Genomic DNA, 13,452 nt, shown 5'->3' with positions numbered 1-13,452 from the left:
TAAAGTAATTTTATATAGAATTTGATTAAAAAGCCAAATATTGGATTTCAGACTGTGATAAAGATGTAAATAAATAAATTTATTCAAAGGCTTTTTGAGCCATTTAGCTAACGTATGTGGTTTCTTAAAAACAAAAAGTAATTTTACCCAGACTTTGTTTTATTTTCGAAAGTTAGACATAGATGAATTATACCATGTAAGCAGTTGTAAGCATCTGTGATTCTCCATTGTTCAAGATACAGTTTCATTGTGAGATGTGGTTAAACTGAAGATTCAGAGGGATGAGAAACATGCTATAATATGATTCATTAGTTAGCTGGAATCATTTCCTAGAACTAAACACAATCTAGGGGCTCATCAATTTTCCTAAGATGGTGGAATCATGTTTGGGGGTTTTCTTGCTTTTTAAGATGGCCAAGTGACTCACATGTAACAGCTAAAACAGAATCTGATGTGCTATGTACCACTTGTAGGCATAAAACACTTTTATACAAAATCCACAGTGGTGTCTCCATTGCCGCTTTGATCTACAGAAGCATGGGGGCTGTGGAAACATTGAAGGCAATGCAGATGTAAAACAGATATCTAGTTATTTGAGTCATTTCTTGGAAGATAGCCAGGTACTGACTGGAGACATCATTCTTGTACATTCTTGCAGAGAAACGGAACTCTGTTTTTGGAGCAGGAAAAGTACCTCTGTTGCTTTGGAGTTCTTTGTGGTATTTCCTTGTTAAAGCAGATAATATTGCCATTTACTACTATATGCTTTTCTCCAGAGAAACAAATGTGATAGTTTTGGAATACTCAATACAATTTCATAAGCAGAGGGTGAAGCTCAGTGGTAAGCACTTTGCCACTTTTAAAAGACATATTTAAGGCTCTTTGTTCAATTCATGGTATTTCAAAATTAATCAGTTAATAAAAAAATAATTAAATCTTTCTAAGGTGACTTCAGCAGTTAGCAAACATGGAGCCACTTTGTCTAATTCATTTGGCAATTTTAGCCTTTTCAGAGTTAATGGCTGAAATCTGATAGGGTTGACTTGTCTTACTTTGTCTTTCTTTTCTTTATTCCTCTAATTGCATGAAACATTGTGGGGCTGCCGTACAGGCATTAGATAAATGATCTCTGAACATACATTTCTGTGTCCATTTGGTCTTATAAACTTAAAGTCACATTTCTTTTATGTCATTATTCAAAACACTGTCTTTTGGCATATGTCTGAGAGGCTGCCAGGACTTTTGATTTATATACCTATTTTAGGCTGTGCATGGTCAGACAGAAAAGAAACTCAACTAAAGAATGAGTGTGTTTCCTTCTCTAGAAGATCCACACAGAATCCCTTAAATGATACCATGCTGAGGTAGCTGTATAATTCTCCAAACCTTCTCATGTTTCTTGCTTGCAGAATATGTGTATGGAATTTCAAAATACAAAGGACCTGGGGAAGATAGACATTTTAATATTGGTGTTCTGACAAGTATGTGTTTTCAGATGCCCTACTATACAGAATTATCACAGATCTTGACAAGGAGAAAAGATTATGGAAGGAAATGCTTTCTCTGCTTGCTTGCTTGATGGATTCTGATGTAGATTACTGTATTTCTATTTCTCTATATCTTTTCCAATAAATCACTGCTTCTGATTTAGCCAATGAATTTTATATAATATCTTGTTAGGAAAGGAGGATCCCATAATACACCACAGGCTTGAAGAATATTGCTCAAAACAAAAATGTGTGCAGATGAAAGCAAAATATGTACAGATAGAAAAGAGGTAAGAGTGATTACAGAGATGGGGATCACATTTCTACAGTGTTGGCTTTCTTAGGTTAGAGAAGAAACTGTTTAGATCATCAAGTTAATGAGGTGACTTAATTAGATAGTTAAGAAAGGATTGAAATTTGCCATGTGGAAGAGAGAACCACACTTTATCAGTTTAAAGATTTCAACTCGGTTATTCAGTTTGCTCTTGACAGCTAGACTGCTTCACTGCTTCACTGATTCCATATTCACCGAGCTTTCCTTCCCCCTGCAGTAGATTCAGTGCTCTGTAATAGTTTCACCATGAGCCTCCTTTCCACATCAGCCACAACCCAGTAGTTAATGATCAGCTCAACTTTCTCAGTGAGTAAAGCACTCACGACCTGGGTAGTAACTGAAAGGTCCTTAAAGAAATCAATACAGAAGTTAAAAACAAACAAACAAAGAAACCCAAAAAACAAACAACAACAACAAAACACCTAAACAGAACTCTCACATGATCCAGCCAATACTGCTCTCACACACATACCTGGTGGAAGCTATGTCAGCATACTACAGAAGCTCCTGCTGCACACCTTTTTTTTATTGTGGTACCATTCACAATAGTTAAGAAGAATCAGCCTAGATTCCCATTCAGAGATGAGTGGATAAAGAAGACATAGCATACATCACAATACTGTTTTATTCAGACATAAAATATGAAATTATGCTATTTTCAGGAAAGTGGATGGAAAAGATCATCACGTTAAACAAATAAGTCAAATTTGGAAAGACAAATGTCAGGCTTCTTCTTCCATATGTAGAAATAAAAGGACATGAAAGGGATTAGAGGCCTATTTGTGAACAGGAAAGAGATAAGGAGGGGCAATGCAAAAAAAGAATGATGGTTCAATATGAGCATATTACATGACATACATGTAAAAAATAGCATAATAAATGTTTATTTGGGACAATGCATACATGCCAATAAGAAACAAAACAATTCCAATGGTTCACATTTTAAATATTTATTAAATCAAATTTTAAATTTGAAAGTTTTCTTTTTAAAAACAACTATTTGAAAACTTATTTAATTGAATTATTAAATACTCAAAATGTATTGAATAATTTAATATAATCAAATATTTCATTGATTGAACAATATTTTGAGCCATTTTCCCACCAGCTTTAAGTAGATGCATATCATGGAAGTCACATTGGTCTGAGAGTCAGATTACAAAAGGTCTTGAACTCAAATAGTTTTCCACTTAAAGGAAACCATTTCCTCTTATAAAAAATGTATCTGAAGTTAGCTTTTGAACAGTATAAATTAATCATCAATGGAAAAGAAGTGTCTTGGATGGAAGAGAAAGCACACTGAGAAGTGTATTTGCGGTTATTTAAAACAGAATTTTGCCACAAACATTGTTTAAGAGGTCATTTTGGTACTCCAGGAACCAGAAGATTATATGCTTTTTCTATTGCCAGAAAAGCAAGACTAGCTACAAGTAATGCAGATTAACTTTACAATGGTGCAGTAGAGAAGTCGATCATGGATCTCACTTAGGTAATGTCAGAAATTGTATGCCTTTTGGAGTCTCCAGGAGAAAAAAACAATGTTTGTCTTCAAGTTCTCTGATTCCTCTGACAGTTAGGATCGGAGGCTCCTAACTGTCTCTTTTCTAGTTGAATCCAGTATGAACAAGGATCCTTCTACACCAGTTTATTCTTAATGTCTCGAACTTAGTATGTGACCTGTCTTGTCTGTCAGCTTCAGACTTCAGTATAAATGTATGATCACTCTAGTCTTCAGCAGGATCCTATCAGGTGGTCGTCAAGGATTGTACACTTATTATTTTTAGATGGTGATCTTGAGACAATATAGACAAAGAAAAAAAGCATAAAAACTTACCCCTTTTTGTTAACACAAACCTATGTCTGTGAAAATCTTTATTGGACAGTAACTGCTTTGCATCAGGAAGGGAGAATGACTCACTAAGGCTTCTGTCATTTGGGGAAGGCTTTGATCTAAATTGACAGAGCACATGTCACCTTAATTTCAGGTGTGGTTCTAGCCACCTCCTTCATCTTTGGTTTTTGAGAAAGCGGTAGTACTATACCCAAAATCTAAGCCAATGCTTGAGACGCACCCTACAGATCTACTCAGTTCTTTTTCTATTCCCATGAACACAGGAGATATATCTGTCATCAAGTGGTTTGGTATTTTCTTCCTAATTTTTTTTATTGCAGAGATTTCATCCAGGGTGAAGGGGAAAATATTTTTCTCTCCTGGTTTTCCAGCTTTAAAAATTTGCTTAAATAATTGGCTTATAGCCTCTTCCTTTAGTTTAAAAGCCAGCAATAACATCTTCAAATCTCCATGACATTGACTCTCTCCATCCTTGCCCCACTTAGAGATGCTTATAATTAAATTAGATACAATTGGATAATTGACAACAAATTTGCCTTACCAAGGTCAGTCAGTAAGCAACCAGGATTGCATCTATAAGCCCAGCACTCATTGCTACATAAACTAACGACCCACATTATCTGATGAGATTTGAATGGGGGCATCGAAGGGTGGAAGAATTTCTGAAATGCATCACTGAAGCAGACGGATAGTTTTTGACAGAAGAAGCAGATATTAAGACTATCTGTCCCTTCCACCAACCTATACACCATGAAATTCACCTGTGAGAACTCTGGATGCTTTTCCATACTTGAGACAGCATCATAATAATGTACACAATACACCTTACTATAGCCCTCATCCAGCAACATTTATTTCATGCATTGTATCCTTGCTCTCATTCAAATTACACCCACTTAGAAATTCAAGATTTCTTTCTTTTAGCACATTACTTCATTGAAACTTTATTATATATTCCCACAATGATTTAAAAGACTAAATTCTTTAAATTTCATAATATCCTTGTTTGTTTTTTTATTGCTGAGTAATATTCCATTGTGTTGATGTACCACAATTTCTGTATCCCTTCCTCCGTTGAGGGACATCAGGGTTGTTTCCAGGTTCTGGCTATTACAAATAAAGCTGTTACAAACATGGCTGAGCTAATTCATGAAATTTACAGGTAAATGGTGGGAACTGAAAAAGATCATCCTGAGTGAGCTATCCAAGATGCAGAAAGACACACATGGTATATACTCACTCATATAGACATATAATATAGGATAAATCTACTAAAATCTGTACACCTAAAGAAACTAATCAAGAGGGAGGACTCTGGCTAAAATGCTCAATCCCTGTACAGAAAGGCAAAAAGGATGGACATCAGAAGGAGAAAAGAGGGAAAAAGTCAGGAGCCTGCCACAGGGGACCTCTGAAAGGTTCTGCCCTGCAGATTATCAAAGCAGATGATGAGACTTATGGTCAACCTTTGGGCAGAGTGCAGGGAATCTTATGAAAGAAGTGGGAAACGAATCTGGAGAGGACAGGAACTCCACAAGAAGAGCAACAGAACCAAAATAATCTGAGCACAGGGTCTTTTCTGAGACTGATACTCCAACCAAGGACCATGCATGGAGATAATCTAGAACCCCTACACAGATATAGCTTATGGCAGTTCATGTCCAAGTGGGTTCCATTGTAATGGGAACAGAGACTGTCTCTAACAGGAACTGATTAGCCTGCTCTTTAATCACCTCTCCATGAGGGGGGAGCAGCCTTACCAGGCCACAGAAGAAGACAATGCAGCCACTCCTGATGAGACCTGATAGACTAGGATGAGAAGGAAGGAAAAAGATGACCTCCCCTATCAGTGGACTGGGGGAGGAGCATGCGTGCAGAGGGGGGAAGAAGGGAGGGTTTGGGACTAGAGGAGGGAGGGAACCACAGGGGGGATACAAATTGAATAAAGTGTAATTAATAAAGACTTAAAAAAATAAAATTTAAAAAGCCTAAATTCAACCAACTTTTGAGATAGTCTCCCCCGAGTTCCCCCATGTGACTATATAATGAGAGAGATGCAGTATTAACCGTTTGATTTGCTCTTGTTAGTGTGTGTACTTTTAGTGTAATTAACAGGATTCTAGCTAATGAATGTAATAAAGGTAGAAGAAAAAGAAATACCTTTTTCCCTTACAACATCTTCAGTCCAGGGTTCATTATTCTGCTACCACAGATAACTACCTTTAAAGAGAGAGTGGCTGTTTCTAATTTACATAGATTTTGCTACTCTGCATGGTGCAGACCTTGAATTTAGATATCTGAATAAGAGAGATGATTGTACCTGCCCACAAGTATGTCCTATTAGATTAAAAAAATAAAATAAAAAGAGCAAATGGGACTATAAAAGCATATCTATTAGTCAGGGTTCTCTAGAGGAATAAAAAGAATAGCATGTCTGATACATATTTGATAATATATTATATATTATAAAAAGGGGTCCATTAGCTTGAATTACCTAATATGGGATGAGGTATTCCCACAATGACCATCGTCATTTAGGAAAGACTAAACACCTGACAGTTTCTTGGTCCCTGAAGCTGGTTTTCTCAGGAGTTTAACCATATGGTGAAGGCCTGAAAGATTCTGGAGAGTCACTGGTTTTCAGCCCACATCAGAAATTCAAGAAAGCTGAGGTCTGATGTCATCAGCAAATGATGGCCTCAGCAGCTACACCATGAACAGATGCACTGTAATCGCCATCAAGAAGCAAACAGAGAAGATCAAAAAAGACTGACTTGCTTGAAACTCAGTAACATGGGATGCTTCTAAGAGGTGGTGCCCAATCTCAGAGAGATCTCTTTCACTCAGTTAATTATTATTGAAAATGTCCTCATAGACCCACATAGGAAAGCCCCAGCTCTCATTTCATTCAAGACCCAAGCAAGTTGACAAGATTAACCATAATTGTGGCTGGAGAAATATCTTAGTTAGTAGAGAGCTCATTGTGTAAGCATGAGGACCCAAGTTGAGTCCCTAGTACCACTTAAAAAGTGATGTATGCCAGAAATCTTAGTCAGAGACAAGGATATTCGTAGTTTGCTGGCTAGCCTGTCTAAATGAGTTGGCAAGCTCCAGAGTTGGTGTGAGACCTTATATTAAAATTTAAGGTGGAGAAGAACTGAGAAAACACCTGATTGTCATTCTCTGGCTTTGACACATGAGCATGAAGTTGCACATTCATAAACCACTACACATGCATGTACACATATATCAGAGAGAGAGAGAGAGAGAGAGATCATAACAATAACTAAGGGTATCCTACCATTACCAATCAACTAATAGAAAGGACCTGCACTAGTTTTATGAAAATCCTGGTAGTTGGTGATGCACAACAGGTCAGAGTTAGGTCAGGGTTTGTAGGTTAAAGCTCCTCTTCCCAGCAGGTAACTTCCTAGTTTCCACTCATGGTTCCTAATCACTGTGGCTTTCAAATGAAGAAATCTCTTTTGAAGGGCAATTAGTATATAGGTAAAACTTTGGGGTCTCCTACAAAAACATATCTGCAGAAGGAAGTTCTTGGGATTCTAGGCTCTTGGCAAGAGTTTCATAGAAGTAAGATCATGAAATGACCCAGATTTTTACAGAATGGATTCTGTTATTGCAGAAAGGCTTGGGATGCTCTCAACACTTAACTTGTACCCATGAGAGCACCCATCAGCCTGATGCAACCATTATGCTTCTGGAAGACAATCCTTCATGCCCATCACTCAATTATGCTTCAGAGAAGAGATGTTGTGAAAAAACGGAGAAAAGATATTTTTTTTTTAAAGAAAGAGATTACAGAATCTAGGAGTGGATCACTTTTTCCTTTTAATAGCCCCATTTTCTCTGTTCCTAGTATCAGTTTTACCCCCTCACCTTTCATAAAACTTCTCAGCTTCCCACTGCCATTTTTCCCCTGCTCATCTCCTCTCACACCAGGGTTTTGGAGGGCAAAAACTATGTGGAAAAGAAAGATGAAACTCTTTTTTTTAAAAAAAGATCAAATTTCTCTCTGATGGGAGGCATCCTGGCCTCTACTGAGTTTCACATCCCAGGCCACAATAGCCCAGCAGGTATGTTTGCCTGGAGTGGGCCACCTCAGTCTGACCACGGAGCAAAGGTCTCTCATTTTTCCTCTTATGTTTTATCTGTAGCAGCATCCCACATTGCTGCCTTCCAACACTGCAGAAGAGAAAGAATGGCTTCAACCAGTGCTCACAGCCACAGCTAAGATTTCGAGGTAGAAGAACTTGAAAAGGTGGTGAATTCATTCCAATTAAAGGCAACTGTTGGAGATGTGTGAAATGGTACATTTTAGTGTCTGATATGTTAGCTCATTCTGAACATTAAATTGTATTCATTCTACATTCCATAAACTACTGTGATGTTTGTGGAACATGTACCATGCTCCCTCCAACCAGGAAAACCTTTAATTATTTAACATATAGATACATGTACTGTTGGAAGTGATTATAGCTAATATTACAAGTAATGGTTAGAAAACTCTTTGGATATATTAATAGGAAGCACTCTGCTTTTAATAGCTATTTCTACAAGCAGATCCATTTCCTTTAACTCTGAAAAAGCATACTCTTTATAGTCCTCCTTCTAATACTTTTTTTCAATATTAACACTCACTTCATTTCCTTTATTATCTACATAGTGACCTTCATCAAACATCAGACTTATAGAGTCTGAAGAAAATAGGGGGAAAAAGTACTCAGTATTTTATATATGTCTAGCTGAGTTTCACAATTAAAGCTAATTCCAGCTTATGCTGTAATTCTCTCTTTGATTTTTTTTTTATCTTTCTCTTCTTCCTTTAGTTGCTTCTTGTGGAGTATTTTGATCACAGCAATGAGAAAGGTAATGAATACAGAAACAGGTAAAGTCAAGATTTTCTTATCATTTGGAAATAATACATTTTCATAGTTTATGAAACTCAATGAAAACAACTTCCAATTTCCAGAAGGGTTTTGTGATTAAAGAGCTTCAAAACTACACCCAGTGGACTGCAGTGTAAACAAAAGTCATCAGAATTGCCTAAGGACAAAGCTGCCCAACACACAAGTTGCTAGAAATTAGAATATAAATCTCAATTATAAATCTAGCTGTTTGTTTAGAACTGAAGATACGTGTCTTATGCTTACAATGAACTTGCAAATCATAATTTAACTTCACTTGACACTCATAAAAGCTGAACACTTTTGGCTGGTTTTTATCATTACTGTGACCATATACTTAAGAAATAAATGTTTATTTTAGCTCACAGCTGGAACCAGCAACCATATGTTGTGGCAGACACAGCCTCGTGGGAGAAGGAGGAGGTAGTTGGTAACATTGTATCCTCAGTCCTGAGGTGGAAAAGGGCTGGAAGCTGGTGTTCAGGAAATCTCTTTTTGTTTAGGTTGGAGCCTCAGCTCTTTGGATGACACCACCCACATTCAGGGCGAACCTTCCTCCCTCAGTTAAACCTTTCTGGAAATATCCTTTATGAAACACTCTGAAGTATGTTTATATTTTGTCTTTAAATACAGTCCATTTGGTAATTGGTGACAGTACCATATTTGTAAGGAGGTTTGAATATAATTGACTGAATCTTTCTTTTTGTGTTTGCCTTTGTTTTGTTTTTTTGTGAAGCTGAGGATCAAAACCGGAACTTTATTCAGCCAGTCAGACACCCTATCAGTGAGTTATATTCCTGGACTCAACTTCCCTTTCTTTTTCCAGAAATACAGATGGGAGTGAAAACTTGTGTAATTGAGAGCCAGTCGGCTGAGTCTGTTTTCTATCTCATTAGTGTCTGATACTATATGTACCAGTGATACAGAGATGCACAAGTTAGTTTCACATGGATTCCACCTCCACTGACTCTGTAGTTCACAGGATAGGGAGCAAACCATCACTACTAGGAAGCACTTCCTAGGCAAAAGAGAGAACGTTGGGTGGTGCCTAAAAGTGCAAAATGACTCACCTCGTTATTCTGATTTGGGATTCGTGTCCTGAAAAATGACAGAAAATGACCCGAACAGCATGTAGTCCTGATTCTTCATGTGTCTAGCTGGAGAATTCCTATTGGCTTCCTGATTTGTTGAATGAAGAGCCATCCTTAGAATCTCTACACACTGAGTGCCAATACAAGGCTCAATTCACATGCCAGCCACAATTGTTTCTACAAGATTTATCTCTGCATTCCAAATTTTCCATTAGCATTCCTGTTTTACGAACTGAACAGCACACAAGCTTTAAATCTAAAGTAATATGCGTGGTTTCTCTACCTAATGAAGTGATTTATAGATAATAGCACTGTCTTTGTTTACTTTTGCTTTCCTAATCCAACTTTAACGTGGTGTAAAATGAAAGACAATCAAGATTAAGCAGCTTATTATCTTCAGTTTCCAAGCAAGGAATCAACTGAGTAATTAAAGAACAGCCCATAGTTTGGATTACACTCTAATCTGTTTTTTTTTTTAAACCCAAATAAAATAACTGAAGGTTTTCTTTCTTTTTTACTACTATTATTTTTATCTCAAATATTGTGTAAAGTAACATAAATCTAATGACTAAAATTAAATCCATGCTATTAAACTGACCTATTTAATATTAAAGTGGCTATGGTTATTTCATAACCTAGTGTGAATATACATATATATGCTTTGTGCATGTTGCCACATTTGCTAAATACTAGAAATGTTAGAAAGCAACAGAATGGCCAAGGAATTTACTTATTTTACTAAGCTAATAGGTTAGTAGGCTCAGTTTTTGTATTTTATATTTTAATGTAACTCTTCAAGTATAGCAGACCTACATATTTGAGGCTTATTAATTTCTTTTTCATTACTTTTTGCTGCATACTTCAGGAAATTTTGCTTCAGTGAGTGAAAAGTTACTTAATAACTATAGAACGAACAATTGCATGAGACAAGGGGTCCTTTAACTCAAAAGCAGAGAAAAGTCTTACACTATATAATCAAGAAAGAAGTGAACCAGGACTGACAACATATGTATGCCAGGTTTAAGAGTAAATCACATACATGTGTGTTAAACCAGAGGAAAAGAAGACCATCTGCTTTCAGTGGACACATTTAATCATTTTGGGGGAAATTGTATTATTTTAATTTATTTTTTGTTATTGGCTAAATGTGATGATGTATTTTAGTTTGTTGAACTCTTAGTCTCACAAGAATTTGCTGATTGTCTGTCACGTAATTTTTTTATTCCAACTTATTTGAGAGAAATTTTAGTATAATAACCCCCTTTCCCAGCAGCTCTTACTCTTTTAACATCATCTTCCATTTGACTCTAATCTCACCTCTTATTTTGTTGGCTCAAAATTCATATTTACATACTCTGCCAGATCTCTGATTCATTAGATTATGGCTGTATTCTAACAGCTTATTTTGATTCTCTTAATTCTTAAGTGTGGTACTCACTCTGAACCTTGTGTAAACTGCATTTTTGCAAATCTCATCTTTGTTAATCTCTCATAGTCCCTGACTGTTAATGGTGATGCTGAGAGTATTTGACATATTTGATGATAAATGATAAGCTGACAAAAGTCCAATAAGCACAAAACATTGTCAAATTACTCACCCAGAATCAAATAAATAATTATTTTTTATCATAGGAAATTATTTTTATCTAGATGTTGACACACTTGCAGGTGCTGGCTCTTGGAGTCAGGGGAAGCTTCTATCAGTAGCTTTGAATTCTTGTAAATACCAACAGACAGTCAGGGAGTAGGGAGCCATATACTGAAGAAACATGAAGATAGAAATTAGGGAACTTCCTTTAACTTACTACAAGTCTAGAGCTAAGGTCCTTCTGCTTTCACATCAATCTTTCTTAACCAGTGAGCCATATCTCAGCCGACAGGGAAAAAAATAAAATAAAATAAAAAGTAAAAGTGACCTAACATTTTTCTTTTTTTATTTATATTTTTTATTATTATTTACATTTTATTAACTCTGTATCCCAGCTGTATCCCTCTCTCTCATTCCCTCCTAAACCCTCTCTCCCTCCCTCATCTCCTCCCTGCCCCTTTCCAAGTCCACTGATTGGGGAGAACCTCTTCCCCTTTCATCTGACCCTGTTTTGTCAGGTATCTTCAGGACTGGCTGCCAAGTCCTCCTCTGTGGCCTAGCAGGACTGCTCCTCCTTTGGGGGGGTGGGAAGGTCAAAGAGCCTGCCATTGAGTTCCTGTCAGAAATAGTCCCTGTTCCCCTTACTATGGGAAACCAATTGGTTACTGAGCTACCATGGGCTACATCTGAGCAAAGGTTCTAGGTTATATCCATACCTGGTCCTTGGTGGAGTATCAGTCTCAGAAAAGACCCCCGTGTCCAGATATATTTGGTCCTTGTGGAGCTCCTATCCTTTCTACACACCCCACTTTCTCCAAGGAACAGATTTAGATAGAAGCCTAATAAAGAAATAAAGGCACTTACAGAGGTCATATATCAAATGGACCTAATATATTTCTACAGATCTTTCCACACAAACGCAAAAGAGTATACCTTTTTTTCAGCACCTCATGGAACCTTCTTCAAAATAGAAAGCCTCAACAAATAATCCCCTGTATTCTATTTGACCACCATGGACTAAAGCAGACCTAACATTTTCAAAACATCCACTGATTGTTAGTTTCCTTTTAATTGCAATACATATACCAAAAATCTTGGTTATATAACATCTTAAAGAGACAATATCACCTCTATTTAGTAGAATTAATTAATGATGAATCTTGGCCGAAAACACAGAGTTGGTATCAGAGGAAGTATCTGAACTCTTGATAACACTTCCCCAAGAAAACAAACAACTAAAGCTAACAATAATTTAATGAAAAGATGTGAGTATATATCTATATCTGCACACACACACACACACACACACACACACACACACACATATATATATATATATATATATATATGGAAGTGAGAAATAGAAAACTACATCAATGGACTAGAAATGAAACCATGAATAGCATCCATCTGTACAGACTCTGCCCTGGAAAGAGACAGTTATGTGAAAGCTTAAGGAGGGACTATTAACAACTTCTCATGGAAAACTGACTATTCATTATAAATATGTAGGATAAACCCCTGACTCATATCCTACAGAAAAATAAAATAAAAGTTAGGCCTAGGGTCTATAAACATGGCTCATCAGTAAAGAGCACAACATGTTCTTCCAGAGTTACGGAGTTCAATTCCCAGTACCTACACGAAGGCTCACAACCATCTGTAATTACAGTTACAAAGAATTCAAAGTTCTATTCTTGTCTGTGCATTTGACATTCATGTAACATACAGACTAACACCCCAGCCAAACATGGATACACATAAAAGTAGGAAATTGGAGGATGTATGAGGGTAGAAAATTCATTATACATATGTATAATGAAACTGTTAAAAAGTTTGTTTTAAGGGCACAGATACCCACCCCCCAATAAAGATAATGCCAAGGCTGTTGGTTGCTCTCTAAAAACAGATAGTAAGGCCATATTTCTGAAAATAACACCTAGACAAGCCATTGAAGATGGAAATGTTGAGCTGTGCTTATCTAGCACCTCCACCCCTGACAGTCTAACATCTTTGGTAGAGGAAGGTACTCCGCCTGCTACCAGGAGAGAAACATAAATGTCAGCACAGCCTATCTATACTGGTGTATTGCCTGAAGGATAGTGTAGGGCAAGAGTAGTACAAATATCTGACCTGCTCCATGAGATGGAGACCATCTTCAACACTGAATGGGTG

Source organism: Meriones unguiculatus, chromosome 19 (genome assembly GCF_030254825.1).
Source record: "Meriones unguiculatus strain TT.TT164.6M chromosome 19, Bangor_MerUng_6.1, whole genome shotgun sequence".
NCBI classification, from domain to species: Eukaryota; Metazoa; Chordata; class Mammalia; order Rodentia; family Muridae; genus Meriones; species Meriones unguiculatus.
Note: the sequence above shows the minus strand (reverse complement) of the source record.